Raw genomic sequence first — 15,613 nt, 5'->3', positions numbered from 1 at the left:
TGACTCTTTTTACTATGTTTTGAACCATTCCTGTGACACTAGTTACAGATTCGGATGCTTCACTTCAGGTATACTGTATCCCTCTGACATTCTTATTGACGATGAAACACACAAATTGCATCGGAATTAAATACAAAAGGCACAATGCCGACTTAAGTACAAGAAGACTGACTCTTCTTACTGTCTATGTTTTGAACCATTCCTGTGACACTAGTTATAGATTCCGATGCTTCACTTCAGGTTTACTGTATCCCTTGGACCTTCTTATTGACGATGAAACACAGAAATTGCATCGGAATTAAACACAAAATGCACAATGCGGACTTAGTACAAGAAGACTGACTCTTCTTACTGACTGTGTTTGAACCATTCCTGTGAAACTAGTTTTCGATTCCGATGCTTAACTTCAGGTTTACTGTATCCCTTGGAACTTCTTATTGACGATGAAACACATAAATTGCATCGGAGTTAAATAGAAAAGGCACAATGCCGACTTAAGTACAAGAAGACTGACTCTTCTTACTGTCTATGTTTTGAAACATTCCTGTGACACTAGTTATAGATTCCGATGCTTCACTTCAGGTTTACTGTATTTCTTGGACCTTCTTATTGACGATGAAACACAGAAATTGCATCGGAATTAAATACAAAAGGCACAATACCGACTTAAGTACAAGAAGACTGACTCTTCTTACTGTCTATGTTTGAACTATTCCTGTGACACTAGTAATGGATTCCGATGCATCACTTCAGGTTTACTGTATCCCTTGGAGCTTCTTATTGACGACGAAAAACAGAAATTGCATCGTAGTTTATTATAAAAGGCAAAATGCCGACTTAAGTACATGAAGACTGACTCTTCTTAATGTCTATATTTTGAACCATTCCAGTGACACTAGTTATAGATTCCGATGCTACACTCCAGGTTTACTGTATCCCTTGGACGATCTTATTGACGATGAAACACACAAATTACATCGGAATTAAATACAAAAGGCACAATGACGACTTAAGTACAAGAAGACTGATTCTTCCTACTGTCTATGTTTTGAAACGTTCCTGTGACACTAGTTATAGATTCCGATGCTTCACTTCAGGTTTACTGTATCCCTCTGCCCTTCGTATTGACGATGAAACACAGAAATTGCATCGCAATTAAATACAAGAGGCACAATGCGGACTTAGTACAAGAAGACAGACTCTTCTTACTGACTATGTTTTGAACCATATTTGTGACACTAGTTTTAGATTCCGATGCTTCACTTCAGGTTTACTGTATCCCCTGGAACTTCTTATTGACGATGAAACGCAGAAATTGCATCGGAATTAAATTGAAAAGGCACAATGCCGACTTAAGTACAAGAAGACTGACTCTTCTTACTGTCTATGTTTTGAAACATTCCTGTGACACTAGTTATAGATTCCGATGCTTCACTTCAGGTTTACTGTATTTCTTGAACCTTCTTATTGACGACGAAACACAGATATTGCATCGGAATTAAATACAAAATGCACAATACCGACTTAAGTACAAGAAGACTGACTCTTCTTACTGTCTATGTTATGAACTATTCCTGTGACACTAGTTATAGATTCCGATGGTTCACTTCTGGTTTACTGTATCCCTTGGACCTTCTTATTGTCGATGAAACACAGAAATTGCATCGGAATTAAATACAAAAGGCACAAAGCCGACTTAAGTACAAGAAGACTGACTCTTCCTACTGTCAATGTTTTGAGCCATTCCTGTGACACTAGATATAGATTCCGATGCTTGACTTCAGGTTTACTGTATCCCTCTGATCTTGTTATTGACGATGAAACACAGAAATTGCATCGGAATTAAATACAAAAGGCACAATGCCGACTTAAGTACATGAAGACTGACTCTTCTTACTGTCTATGTTTTGAACCATTCCTGTGACACTAGTTATAGATTCCGATGCTTCACTTCATGTTTACTGTATCCCTTGGACCTTCTTATTGACGATGAAACACAGAAATTGCATCGGAATTAAACACAAAATGCACAATGCCGACTTATGTTCAAATTGACTTACACTTCTTACTGACTATAAATTGAACCATTCCTGTGGCACCTGTTATAGATTCCGATGATTCACTTCAGGTTTACTGTATCCCTCTGACTTTCTTATTGACGATGAAACACAGAAATTGCATCGGAATTGAATACAAAAGGCACAATGCCGACTTAAGTACAAGAAGGCTGACTCTTTTTACTATGTTTTGAACCATTCCTGTGACACAAGTTACAGATTCGGATGCTTCACTTCAGGTACACTGTATCCCTCTGACATTCTTATTGACGATGAAACACACAAATTGCATCGGAATTAAATACAAAAGGCACAATGCCGACTTAAGTACAAGAAGACTGACTCTTCTTACTGTCTATGTTTTGAACCATTCCTGTGACACTAGTTATAGATTCCGATGCTTCACTTCAGGTTTATTGTATCCCTTGGACGTTCTTATTGACGATGAAACACAGAAATTGCATCGGAATTAAACACAAAATGCACAATGCCGACTTAAGTTCAAAATGACTGACACTTCTTACTGACTATGTTTTGAACCATTCCTGCGACACTAGTTATAGATTCAGATGCTTCACTTCAGGTATACTCTATCCCTCTGACCTTCTTATTGACGATGAAACACAGAAATGGCATCGGAATTAAATACAAAAGTCACAATGCGGACTTAGTACAAGAAGACTGACTCTTCTTACTGACTGTGTTTGAACCATTCCTGTGACACTAGTTTTCGATTCCGATGCTTAACTTCAGGTTTACTGTATCCCTTGGAACTTCTTATTGACGATGAAACACATAAATTGCATCGGAAATAAATAGAAAAGGCACAATGCCGACTTAAGTACAAGAAGACTGAGTCTTCTTACTGTCTATGTTTTGAAACATTCCTGTGACACTAGTTATAGATTCCGATGCTTCACTTCAGGTTTACTGTTTTTCTTGGACCTTCTTATTGACGATGAAACACAGAAATTGCATCGGAATTAAATACAAAAGGCACATTACCGACTTAAGTACAAGAAGAGTGACTCTTCTTACTGTCTATGTTTGAACTATTCCTGTGACACTAGTAATGGATTCCGATGCTTCACTTCAGGTTTACTGTATCACTTGGAGCTTCTTATTGACGACGAAAAACAGAAATTGCATCGTAGTTTATTATAAAAGGCAAAATGCCGACTTAAGTACATGAAGACTGACTCTTCTTAATGTCTATATTTTGAACCATTCCAGTGACACTAGTTATAGATTCCGATGCTACACTCCAGGTTTACTGTATCCCTTGGACTATCTTATTGACGATGAAACACACAAATTACATCGGAATTAAATACAAAAGGCACAATGACGACTTAAGTACAAGAAGACTGACTCTTCCTACTGTCTATGTTTTGAACCGTTCCTGTGACACTAGTTATAGATTCCGATGCTTCACTTCAGGTTTACTGTATCCCTCTGCCCTTCGTATTGACGATGAAACACAGAAATTGCATCGCAATTAAATACAAGAGGCACAATGCGGACTTAGTACAAGAAGACAGACTCTTCTTACTGACTATGTTTTGAACCATATCTGTGACACTAGTTTTAGATTCCGATGCTTCACTTCAGGTTTACTGTATCCCCTGGAACTTCTTATTGACGATGAAACGCAGAAATAGCATCGGAATTAAACCGAAAAGGCACAATGCCGACTTAAGTACAAGAAGACTGACTCTTCTTACTGTCTATGTTATGAACTATTCCAGTGACACTAGTTATAGATTCCGATGCTTCACTTCTGGTTTACTGTATCCCTTGGACCTTCTTATTGTCGATGAAACACAGAAATTGCATCGGAATTAAATACAAAAGGCACAAAGCCGACTTAAGTACAAGACGACTGACTCTTCCTACTGTCAATGTTTTGAGCCATTCCTGTGACACTAGTTATAGATTCCGATGCTTCACTTCAGGTTTACTGTATCCCTCTGATCTTGTTATTGACGATGAAACACAGAAATTGCATCGGAATTAAATACAAAAGGCACAATGCCGACTTAAGTCCATGAAGACTGACTCTTCTTACTGTCTATGTTTTGAACCATTCCTGTGACACTAGTTATAGATTCCGATGCTTCACTTCATGTTTACTGTATCCATTGGACCTTCTTATTGACGATGAAACACAGAAATTGCATCGGAATTAAACACAAAATGCACAATGCCGACTTAAGTTCAAATTGACTTACACTTCTTACTGACTATGTATTGAACCATTCCTGTGGCACTAGTTATAGATTCCGATGATTCACTTCAGGTTTACTGTATCCCTCTGACTTTCTTATTGACGATGAAACACAGAAATTGCATCGGAATTGAATACAAAAGGCACAATGCCGACTTAAGTACAAGAAGGCTGACTCTTTTTACTATGTTTTGAACCATTCCTGTGACACTAGTTACAGATTCGGATGCTTCACTTCAGGTACACTGTATCCCTCTGACATTCTTATTGACGATGAAACACACAAATTGCATTGGAATTAAATACAAAAGGCACAATGCCGACTTAAGTACAAGAAGACTGACTCTACTTACTGTCTATGTTTTGAACCATTCCTGTGACACTAGTTATAGATTCCGATGCTTCACTTCAGGTTTACTGTATCCCTTGGACCTTCTTATTGACGATGAAACACAGAAATTGCATCGGAATTAAACACAAAATGCACAATGCCGACTTAAGTTCAAAATGACTGACACTTCTTACTGACTATGTTTTGAACCATTCCTGCGACACTAGTTATAGATTCGGATGCTTCACTTCAGGTATACTCTATCCCTCTGACCTTCTTATTGACGATGAAACACAGAAATGGCATCGGAATTAAATACAAAAGGCACAATGCGGACTTAGTACAAGAAGACTGACTCTTCTTACTGACTGTGTTTGAACCATTCCTGTGACACTAGCTTTCGATTCCGATGCTTAACTTCAGGTTTACTGTATCCCTTGGAACTTCTTATTGACGATGAAACACATAAATTGCATCGGAAATAAATAGAAAAGGCACAATGCCGACTTAAGTACAAGAAGACTGAGTCTTCTTACTGTCTATGTTTTGAAACATTCCTGTGACACTAGTTATAGATTCCGATGCTTCACTTCAGGTTTACTGTTTTTCTTGGACCTTCTTATTGACCATGAAACACAGATATTGCATCGGAATTAAATACAAAAGGCACAATACCGACTTAAGTACAAGAAGACTGACTCTTCTTACTGTCTATGTTTGAACTATTCGTGTGACACTAGTAATGGATTCCGATGCTTCACTTCAGGTTTACTGTATCCCTTGGAGCTTCTTATTGACGACGAAAAACAGAAATTGCATCGTAGTTTATTATAAAAGGCAAAATGCCGACTTAAGTACATGAAATCTGACTCTTCTTAATGTCTATATTTTGAACCATTCCAGTGACACTAGTTATAGATTCCGATGCTACACTCCAGGTTTACTGTATCCCTTGGACAATCTTATTGACGATGAAACACACAAATTACATCGGAATTAAATACAAAAGGCACAATGACGACTTAAGGACAAGAAGACTGACTCTACCTACTGTCTATGTTTTGAACCGTTCCTGTGACACTAGTTATAGATTCCGATGCTTCACTTCAGGTTTACTGTATCCCTCTGCCCTTCGTATTGACGATGAAACACAGAAATTGCATCGCAATTAAATACAAGAGGCACAATGCGGACTTAGTACAAGAAGACAGACTCTTCTTACTGACTATGTTTTGAACCATATCTGTGACACTAGTTTTAGATTCAGATGCTTCACTTCAGGTTTACTGTATCCCCTGGAACTTCTTATAGACGATGAAACGCAGAAATTGCATCAGAATTAAATAGAAAAGGCACAATGCCGACTTAAGTACAAGAAGACTGACTCTTCTTACTGTCTATGTTTTGAAACATTCCTGTGACACTAGTTATAGATTCCGATGCTTCACTTCAGGTTTACTGTATTTCTTGGACCTTCTTATTGACGATGAAACACAGAAATTGCATCGGAATTAAATACAAAAGGCACAATACCGACTTAAGTACAAGAAGACTGACTCTTCTTACTGTCTATGTTATGAACTATTCCTGTGACACTAGTTATAGATTCCGATGCTTCACTTCTGGTTTACTGTATCCCTTGGACCTTCTTATTGTCGATGAAACACAGAAATTGCATCGGAATTAAATACAAAAGGCACAAAGCCGACTTAAGTACAAGAAGACTGACTCTTCCTACTGTCAATGTTTTGAGCCATTCCTGTGACACTAGTTATAGATTCCGATGCTTCACTTCAGGTTTACTGTATCCCTCTGATCTTGTTATTGACGACGAAACAAAGAAATTGCATCGGAATTAAATACAAAAGGCACAATGCCGACTTAAGTACATGAAGACTGACTCTTCTTACTGTCTATGTTTTGAACCATTCCTGTGACACTAGTTATAGATTCCGATGCTTCACTTCCTGTTTACTGTATCCCTTGGACCTTCTTATTGACGATGAAACACAGAAATTGCATCGGAATTAAACACAAAATGCACAATGCCGACTTAAGTTCAAATTGACTTACACTTCTTACTGACTATGTATTGAACCATTCCTGTGGCACTAGTTATAGATTCCGATGATTCACTTCAGGTTTACTGTATCCCTCTGACCTTCTTATTGACGATGAAACACAGAAATTGCATCGGAATTGAATACAAAAGGCACAATGCCGACTTAAGTACAAGAAGGCTGACTTTTTTTACTATGTTTTGAACCATTCCTGTGACACTAGTTACAGATTCGGATGCTTCACTTCAGGTACACTGTATCCCTCTGACATTCTTATTGACGATGAAACACACAAATTGCATCGGAATTAAATACAAAAGGCACAATGCCGACTTAAGTACAAGAAGACTGACTCTTCTTACTGTCTATGTTTTGAACCATTTCTGTGACACTAGTTATAGATTCCGATGCTTCACTTCAGGTTTACTGTATCCCTTGGACCTTCTTATTGACGATGAAACACAGAAATTACATCGGAATTAAACACAAAATGCACAATGCCGACTTAAGTTCAAAATGACTGACACTTCTTACTGACTATGTTGTGAACCATTCCTGCGACACTAGTTATAGATTCGGATGCTTCACTTCAGGTATACTCTATCCCTCTGACCTTCTTATTGACGATGAAACACAGAAATGGCATCGGAATTAAATACAAAAGGCACAATGCGGACTTAGTACAAGAAGACTGACTCTTCTTACTGACTGTGTTTGAACCATTCCTGTGACACTAGTTTTCGATTCCGATGCTTAACTTCAGGTTTACTGTATCCCTTGGAACTTCTTATTGACGATGAAACACATAAATTGCATCGGAAATAAATAGAAAAGGCACAATGCCGACTTAAGTACAAGAAGACTGAGTCTTCTTACTGTCTATGTTTTGAAACATTCCTGTGACACTAGTTATAGATTCCGATGCTTCACTTCAGGTTTACTGTATTTCTTGGACCTTCTTATTGACGATGAAACTCAGAAATTGCATCGGAATTAAATACAAAAGGCACAATACCGACTTAAGTACAAGAAGACTGACTCTTCTTATTGTCTATGTTTGAACTATTCCTGTGACACTAGTAATGGATTCCGATGCTTCACTTCAGGTTTACTGTATCCCTTGGAGCTTCTTATTGACGACGAAAAACAGAAATTGCATCGGAGTTTATTATAAAAGGCAAAATGCCGACTTAAGTACATGAAGACTGACTCTTCTTAATGTCTATATTTTGAACCATTCCTGTGACACTAGTTATAGATTCCGATGCTACACTCCAGGTTTACTGTATCCCTTCGACCATCTTTTTGACGATGAAACACACTAATTACATCGGAATTAAATACAAAAGGCACAATGACGACTTAAGTACAAGAAGACTGTCTCTTCCTACTGTCTATGTTTTGAACCATTCCTGTGACACTAGCTATAGATTCCGATGCTTCACTTCAGGTTTACTGTATCCCTTGGACCTTCTTATTGACGATGAAACACAGAAATTGCATCGGAATTAAACACAAAAGGCACAATGCCGACTTAAGTTCAAAATGATTGACACTTCTTACTGACTATGTTTTGAACCAATCATGTGACACTAGTTATAGATTCCGATGATTAACTTCAGGTTTACTGTATCCGTCAGACCTTCTTATTGACGATGAAACACAGTAATTGCATCGGAATTGAATACAAAATGCACAATGCCGACTTAAGTACAAGAAGACTGACTCTTTTTACTGACTATGTTTTGAACCATTCCTGTGACACTAGATATAGATTCCGATGATTCACTTCAGGTTTACTGTTTCCCTTGGACCTTCTTATTGACGATGAACCACAGAAATTGCATCGGAATTAAATACAAAAGGCACAATGCGGACTTAAGTACAAGCAGACTGACTCTTCCTACTGTCTATGTTTTGAACCATTTCTGTGACACTAGTTATAGAGTCCGATGCTTCACTTCAGGTTCATTGTATCCCTTGGACATTCTTGTTGACGATGAATCACAGAAATTGCATCGGAATCAAATACAAAAGGCAAAATGCCGACTTAAGTACAAGTAGACTGTTTCTTCTTACTGTCTATGTTTTGAACCATTACTGTGACACTAGTTATAGATTCCGATGCTTCCCTCCAGGTTAACTGTATCCCTTGGACTTTCTTATTGACGATGTGACACAGAAATTGCATCGGAATTAAATACAAAGGGCACAATGCCGACTTAAGCACATGAAGACTGACTCTTCTTACTGACTATGTTTTGAACCATTCCTGTGACACTAGTTTTAGATTCCGATGCTTCAGTTCAGGTTTACTGTATCCCTTGGACCTTCTTATTGACGATGAAAAACAGAAATTGCATCGGAGTTTATTATAAAAGGCAAAATGCCGACTTAAGTACATGAAGACTGACTCTTCTTAATGTCTATATTTTGAACCATTCCTGTGACACTAGTTATGGATTCCGATGCTACACTCCAGATTTACCGTATCCCTTGGACCATCTTATTGACGATGAAACACACGAATTGCATCGGAATTAAATACAAAAGGCACAATGACGACTTAAGTACAAGAAGACTGACTCTACCTACTGTCTATGTTTTGAACCATTCCTGTGACACTAGCTATAGATTCCGATGCTTCACTTGAGGTTTACTGTATCCCTTGGACCTTCTTATTGACGATGAAACACAGAAATTGCATCGGAATTAAACACAAAAGGCACAATGCCGACTTAAGTTCAAAATGATTGACACTTCTTACTGACTATGTTTTGAACCATTCCTGTGACACTAGTTATAGATTCCGAAGATTAACTTCAGGTTTACTGTATCCCTCAGACCTTCTTATTGACGATGAAACACAGTAATTGCATCGGAATTGAATACAAAATTCACAATGCCGACTTAAGTACAAGAAGACTGACTCTTTTTACTGACTATGGTTTGAACCATTCCTGTGACACTAGTTATAGATTCCGATGATTCACTTCAGGTTTACTGTTTCCCTTGGACCTTCTTATTGACGATGAACCACAGAAATTGCATCGGAATTAAATACAAAAGGCACAATGCGGACTTAAGTACAAGCAGACTGACTCTTCCTACTGTCTATGTTTTGAACCATTTCTGTGACACTAGTTATAGAGTCCGATGCTTCACTTCAGGTTTATTGTATCCCTTGGACATTCTTGTTGACGATGAATCACAGAAATTGCATCGGAATCAAATACAAAAGGCAAAATGCCGACTTAAGTACAAGTAGACTGTTTCTTCTTACTGTCTATGTTTTGAACCATTACTGTGACACTAGTTATAGATTCCGATGCTTCCCTACAGGTTTACTGTATCCCTTGGACCTTCTTATTGACGATGTGACACAGAAATTGCATCGGAATTAAATACAAAAGGCACAATGACGACTTAAGTACAAGAAGACTGACTCTACCTACTGTCTATGTTTTGAACCATTCCTGTGACACTAGCTATAGATTCCGATGCTTCACTTCAGGTTTACTGTATCCCTTGGACCTTCTTATTGACGATGAAACACAGAAATTGCATCGGAATTAAACACAAAAGGCACAATGCCGACTTAAGTTCAAAATGATTGACACTTCTTACTGACTATGTTTTGAACCAATCATGTGACACTAGTTATAGATTCCGATGATTAACTTCAGGTTTACTGTATCCGTCAGACCTTCTTATTGACGATGAAACACAGTAATTGCATCGGAATTGAATACAAAATGCACAATGCCGACTTAAGTACAAGAAGACTGACTCTTTTTACTGACTATGTTTTGAACCATTCCTGTGACACTAGATATAGATTCCGATGATTCACTTCAGGTTTACTGTTTCCCTTGGACCTTCTTATTGACGATGAACCACAGAAATTGCATCGGAATTAAATACAAAAGGCACAATGCGGACTTAAGTACAAGCAGACTGACTCTTCCTACTGTCTATGTTTTGAACCATTTCTGTGACACTAGTTATAGAGTCCGATGCTTCACTTCAGGTTCATTGTATCCCTTGGACATTCTTGTTGACGATGAATCACAGAAATTGCATCGGAATCAAATACAAAAGGCAAAATGCCGACTTAAGTACAAGTAGACTGTTTCTTCTTACTGTCTATGTTTTGAACCATTACTGTGACACTAGTTATAGATTCCGATGCTTCCCTCCAGGTTTACTGTATCCCTTGGACTTTCTTATTGACGATGTGACACAGAAATTGCATCGGAATTAAATACAAAAGGCACAATGCCGACTTAAGTACATGAAGACTGACTCTTCTTACTGACTATGTTTTGAACCATTCCTGTGACACTAGTTTTAGATTCCGATGCTTCAGTTCAGGTTTACTGTATCCCTTGGACCTTCTTATTGACGATGAAAAACAGAAATTGCATCGGAGTTTATTATAAAAGGCAAAATGCCGACTTAAGTACATGAAGACTGACTCTTCTTAATGTCTATATTTTGAACCATTCCTGTGACACTAGATATAGATTCCGATGCTACACTCCAGGTTTACCGTATCCCTTGGACCATCTTATTGACGATGAAACACACAAATTGCATCGGAATTAAATACAAAAGGCACAATGACGACTTAAGTACAAGAAGACTGACTCTACCTACTGTCTATGTTTTGAACCATTCCTGTGACACTAGCTATAGATTCCGATGCTTCACTTCAGGTTTACTGTATCCCTTGGACCTTCTTATTGACGATGAAACACAGAAATTGCATCGGAATTAAACACAAAAGGCACAATGCCGACTTAAGTTCAAAATGATTGACACTTCTTACTGACTATGTTTTGAACCATTCCTGTGACACTAGTTATAGATTCCGATGATTAACTTCAGGTTTACTGTATCCCTCAGACCTTCTTATTGACGATGAAACACAGTAATTGCATCGGAATTGAATACAAAATTCACAATGCCGACTTAAGTACAAGAAGACTGACTCTTTTTACTGACTATGGTTTGAACCATTCCTGTGACACTAGTTATAGATTCCGATGATTCACTTCAGGTTTACTGTTTCCCTTGGACCTTCTTATTGACGATGAACCACAGAAATTGCATCGGAATTAAATACAAAAGGCACAATGCGGACTTAAGTACAAGCAGACTGACTCTTCCTACTGTCTATGTTTGAACCATTTCTGTGACACTAGTTATAGAGTCCGATGCTTCACTTCAGGTTTATTGTATCCCTTGGACATTCTTGTTGACGATGAATCACAGAAATTGCATCGGAATCAAATACAAAAGGCAAAATGCCGACTTAAGTACAAGTAGACTGTTTCTTCTTACTGTCTATGTTTTGAACCATTACTGTGACACTAGTTATAGATTCCGATGCTTCCCTACAGGTTTACTGTATCCCTTGGACCTTCTTATTGACGATGTGACACAGAAATTGCATCGGAATTAAATACAAAAGGCACAATGCCGACTTAAGTACAAGAAGACTGACTCTTCGTACTGTCTATGCTTTGAACCATTCCTGTGACACTACTTATGGATTCCGATGCTTTACTCCATGTTTACTGTATCCCTTGGACCTTCTTATTGACGATGAAACACACAAATTGCATCGGAATTAAATACAAAAGGCACAATGACGACTTAAGTACAAGAAGACTGACTCTACCTACTGTCTATGTTTTGAACCATTCCTGTGACACTAGCTATAGATTCCGATGCTTCACTTCAGGTTTACTGTATCCCTTGGACCTTCTTATTGACGATGAAACACAGAAATTGCATCGGAATTAAATAGAAAAGGACATTGCCGACTTAAGTACAAGACGACTGACTTTTCTTACTGTCTATGTTTTCAACCATTCCTGTGACACTAGTTATAGATTCCGATGCCTCACTTCAGGTTTACTGTATCCTTTGGACGTTCTTATTGACGATGAAACACAGAAATGGCTTCGGAATTAAATACAAAAGGCACAATGCCGACTTAAGTACAAGAAGACTGACTCTTCCTACTGTCTATGTTTTGAACCGTTCCTGTGACACTAGTTATAGATTCCGATGCTTCACTTCAGGGTTACTGTATCCCTCTGCCCTTCGTATTGACGATGAAACACAGAAATTGCATCGCAATTAAAAACAAAAGGCACAATGCGGACATAGTACAAGAAGACAGACTCTTCTTACTGACTATGTTCTGAACCATTCCTGTGACACTAGTTTTAGATCCCGATGCTTCACTTCAGGTTTACTGTATCCCCTGGAACTTCTTATTGACGATGAAACACAGAAATTGCATCGGAATTAAATACAAAAGGCACAATGCGGACTTAAGTACAAGCAGACTGACTCTTCCTACTGTCTATGTTTTGAACCATTTCTGTGACACTAGTTATAGAGTCCGATGCTTCACTTCAGGTTTATTGTATCCCTTGGACATTCTTGTTGACGATGAATCACAGAAATTGCATCGGAATCAAATACAAAAGGGTAAATGCCGACTTAAGTACAAGTAGACTGTTTCTTCTTACTGTCTATGTTTTGAACCATTACTGTGACACTAGTTATAGATTCCGATGCTTCCCTACAGGTTTACTGTATCCCTTGGACCTTCTTATTGACGAAGTGACACAGAAATTGCATCGGAATTAAATACAAAATGCACAATGCCGACTTAAGTACAAGAAGACTGACTCTTCGTACTGTCTATGCTTTGAACCATTCCTGTGACACTACTTATGGATTCCGATGCTTTACTCCATGTTTACTGTATCCCTTGGACCTTCTTATTGACGATGAAACACACAAATTGCATCGGAATTAAATACAAAAGGCACAATGACGACTTAAGTACAAGAAGACTGACTCTACCTACTGTCTATGTTTTGAAACATTCCTGTGACACTAGCTATAGATTCCGATGCTTCACTTCAGGTTTACTGTATCCCTTGGACCTTCTTATTGACGATGAAACACAGAAATTGCATCGGAATTAAATAGAAGAGGACATTGCCGACTTAAGTACAAGACGACTGACTTTTCTTACTGTCTATGTTTTGAACCATTCCTGTGACACTAGTTATAGATTCCGATGCCTCACTTCAGGTTTACTGTATCCTTTGGACGTTCTTATTGACGATGAAACACAGAAATGGCTTCGGAATTAAATACAAAAGGCACAATGCCGACTTAAGTACAAGAAGACTGACTCTTCCTACTGTCTATGTTTTGAACCGTTCCTGTGACACTAGTTATAGATTCCGATGCTTCACTTCAGGGTTACTGTATCCCTCTGCCCTTCGTATTGACGATGAAACACAGAAATTGCATCGCAATTAAAAACAAAAGGCACAATGCGGACATAGTACAAGAAGACAGACTCTTCTTACTGACTATGTTCTGAACCATTCCTGTGACACTAGTTTTAGATCCCGATGCTTCACTTCAGGTTTACTGTATCCCCTGGAACTTCTTATTGACGATGAAACACAGAAATTGCATCGGAATTAAATACAAAAGGCACAATGCCGACTTAAGTAACAGAAGACTAACTCTTCTTACTGTCTATGTTTTGAACCATTCCTGTGACACTAGTTATAGATTCCGATGCTTCACTTCAGGTTTACTGTATCCCTTGGACCTTCTTATTCACGATGAAACACAGAAATTGCATCGGAATTAAACACAAAATGCACAATGCCGACTTAAGTTCAAAATGACTGACGCTTCTTACTGACTGACTATGTTTTGAACCATTCCTGTGGCACTAGTTATAGATTCCGATGATTCACTTCAGGTTTACTGTATCCCTCTGACCTTCTAATTGACGATGAAACACAGAAATTGCATCGGAATTGAATGCAAAAGGCACAATGTCGACTTAAGTACAAGAAGGCTGACTCTTTTTACTGACTATGTTTTGAACCATTCCTGTGACACCAGTTATGGATTCGGATGCTTCACTTCAGGTATACTGTATTACTCAGACCTTCTTATTGACGATGAAACACAGAAATTGCATCGGAATTAAATAGAAAAAGCACAATGCCGACTTATATACAAGTAGACTGACTCTTCTTACAGTCTATGTTTTGAACCATTACTTTGACACTAGTTATAGATTCCGATGGTTATAGATTCCGATGCTTCACACCAGGTTTACTGTATCCCTTGGACCTTCTTATTGACGATGAGACACAGAAATTGCATCGGAATTAAATACAAAAGGCACAGAGCCGACTTAAGTACAAGAAGACTGACTCTTCCTACTGTCTATATTTTGAACCATTCCTGTGACACTAGTTATAGATTACGATGCTACACTCTAGGTTTACTGTATCCCTTGGACCATCTTATTGACGATGAAACACACAAATTGCATCGGAATTAAATACAAAAGGCACAATGCCGACTTAAGTACAAGAAGACTGACTCTTCCTACTGTCTATGTTTTGAACCATTCCTGTGACACTAGTTATAGATTCCGATGCTTCACTTCAGGTCTACTGTATCCCTTGGACCTTCTAATTGACGATTAAACACAGGAATTGCCTCGGAATTAAATAGAAAAGGCACAATGCCGACTTAAGTCCAAGATGACTGACTCTTCCTACTGTCTAAGTTTTGAACCATTCCTGTGACACAAGTTATAGATTCCGATGCTTCACTTCAGGTTTACTGTATCCCTCTGCCCTTCGTATTGACGATGAAACACAGAAATTGCATCGCAATTAAATAAAAAAGGCACAATGCGGACTTAGTACAAGAAGACTGACTCTTCTTACTGACTATGTTTTGAACCATTCCTGTGACACTAGTCATATATTCCGATGCTTCACTTCAGGTCTACTGTATCCCTCTGATCTTGTTATTGACGATGAAACACAGAAATTGCATCGGAATTAAATACAAAAGGCACAAT

The sequence above is a fragment of the Schistocerca serialis genome, chromosome 12 (assembly GCF_023864345.2).
Source record: "Schistocerca serialis cubense isolate TAMUIC-IGC-003099 chromosome 12, iqSchSeri2.2, whole genome shotgun sequence".
Lineage (NCBI taxonomy): Eukaryota > Metazoa > Arthropoda > Insecta > Orthoptera > Acrididae > Schistocerca > Schistocerca serialis.
The sequence above is the reverse complement of the archived record's forward strand: the minus strand, read 5'-3'. Positions refer to the sequence as shown.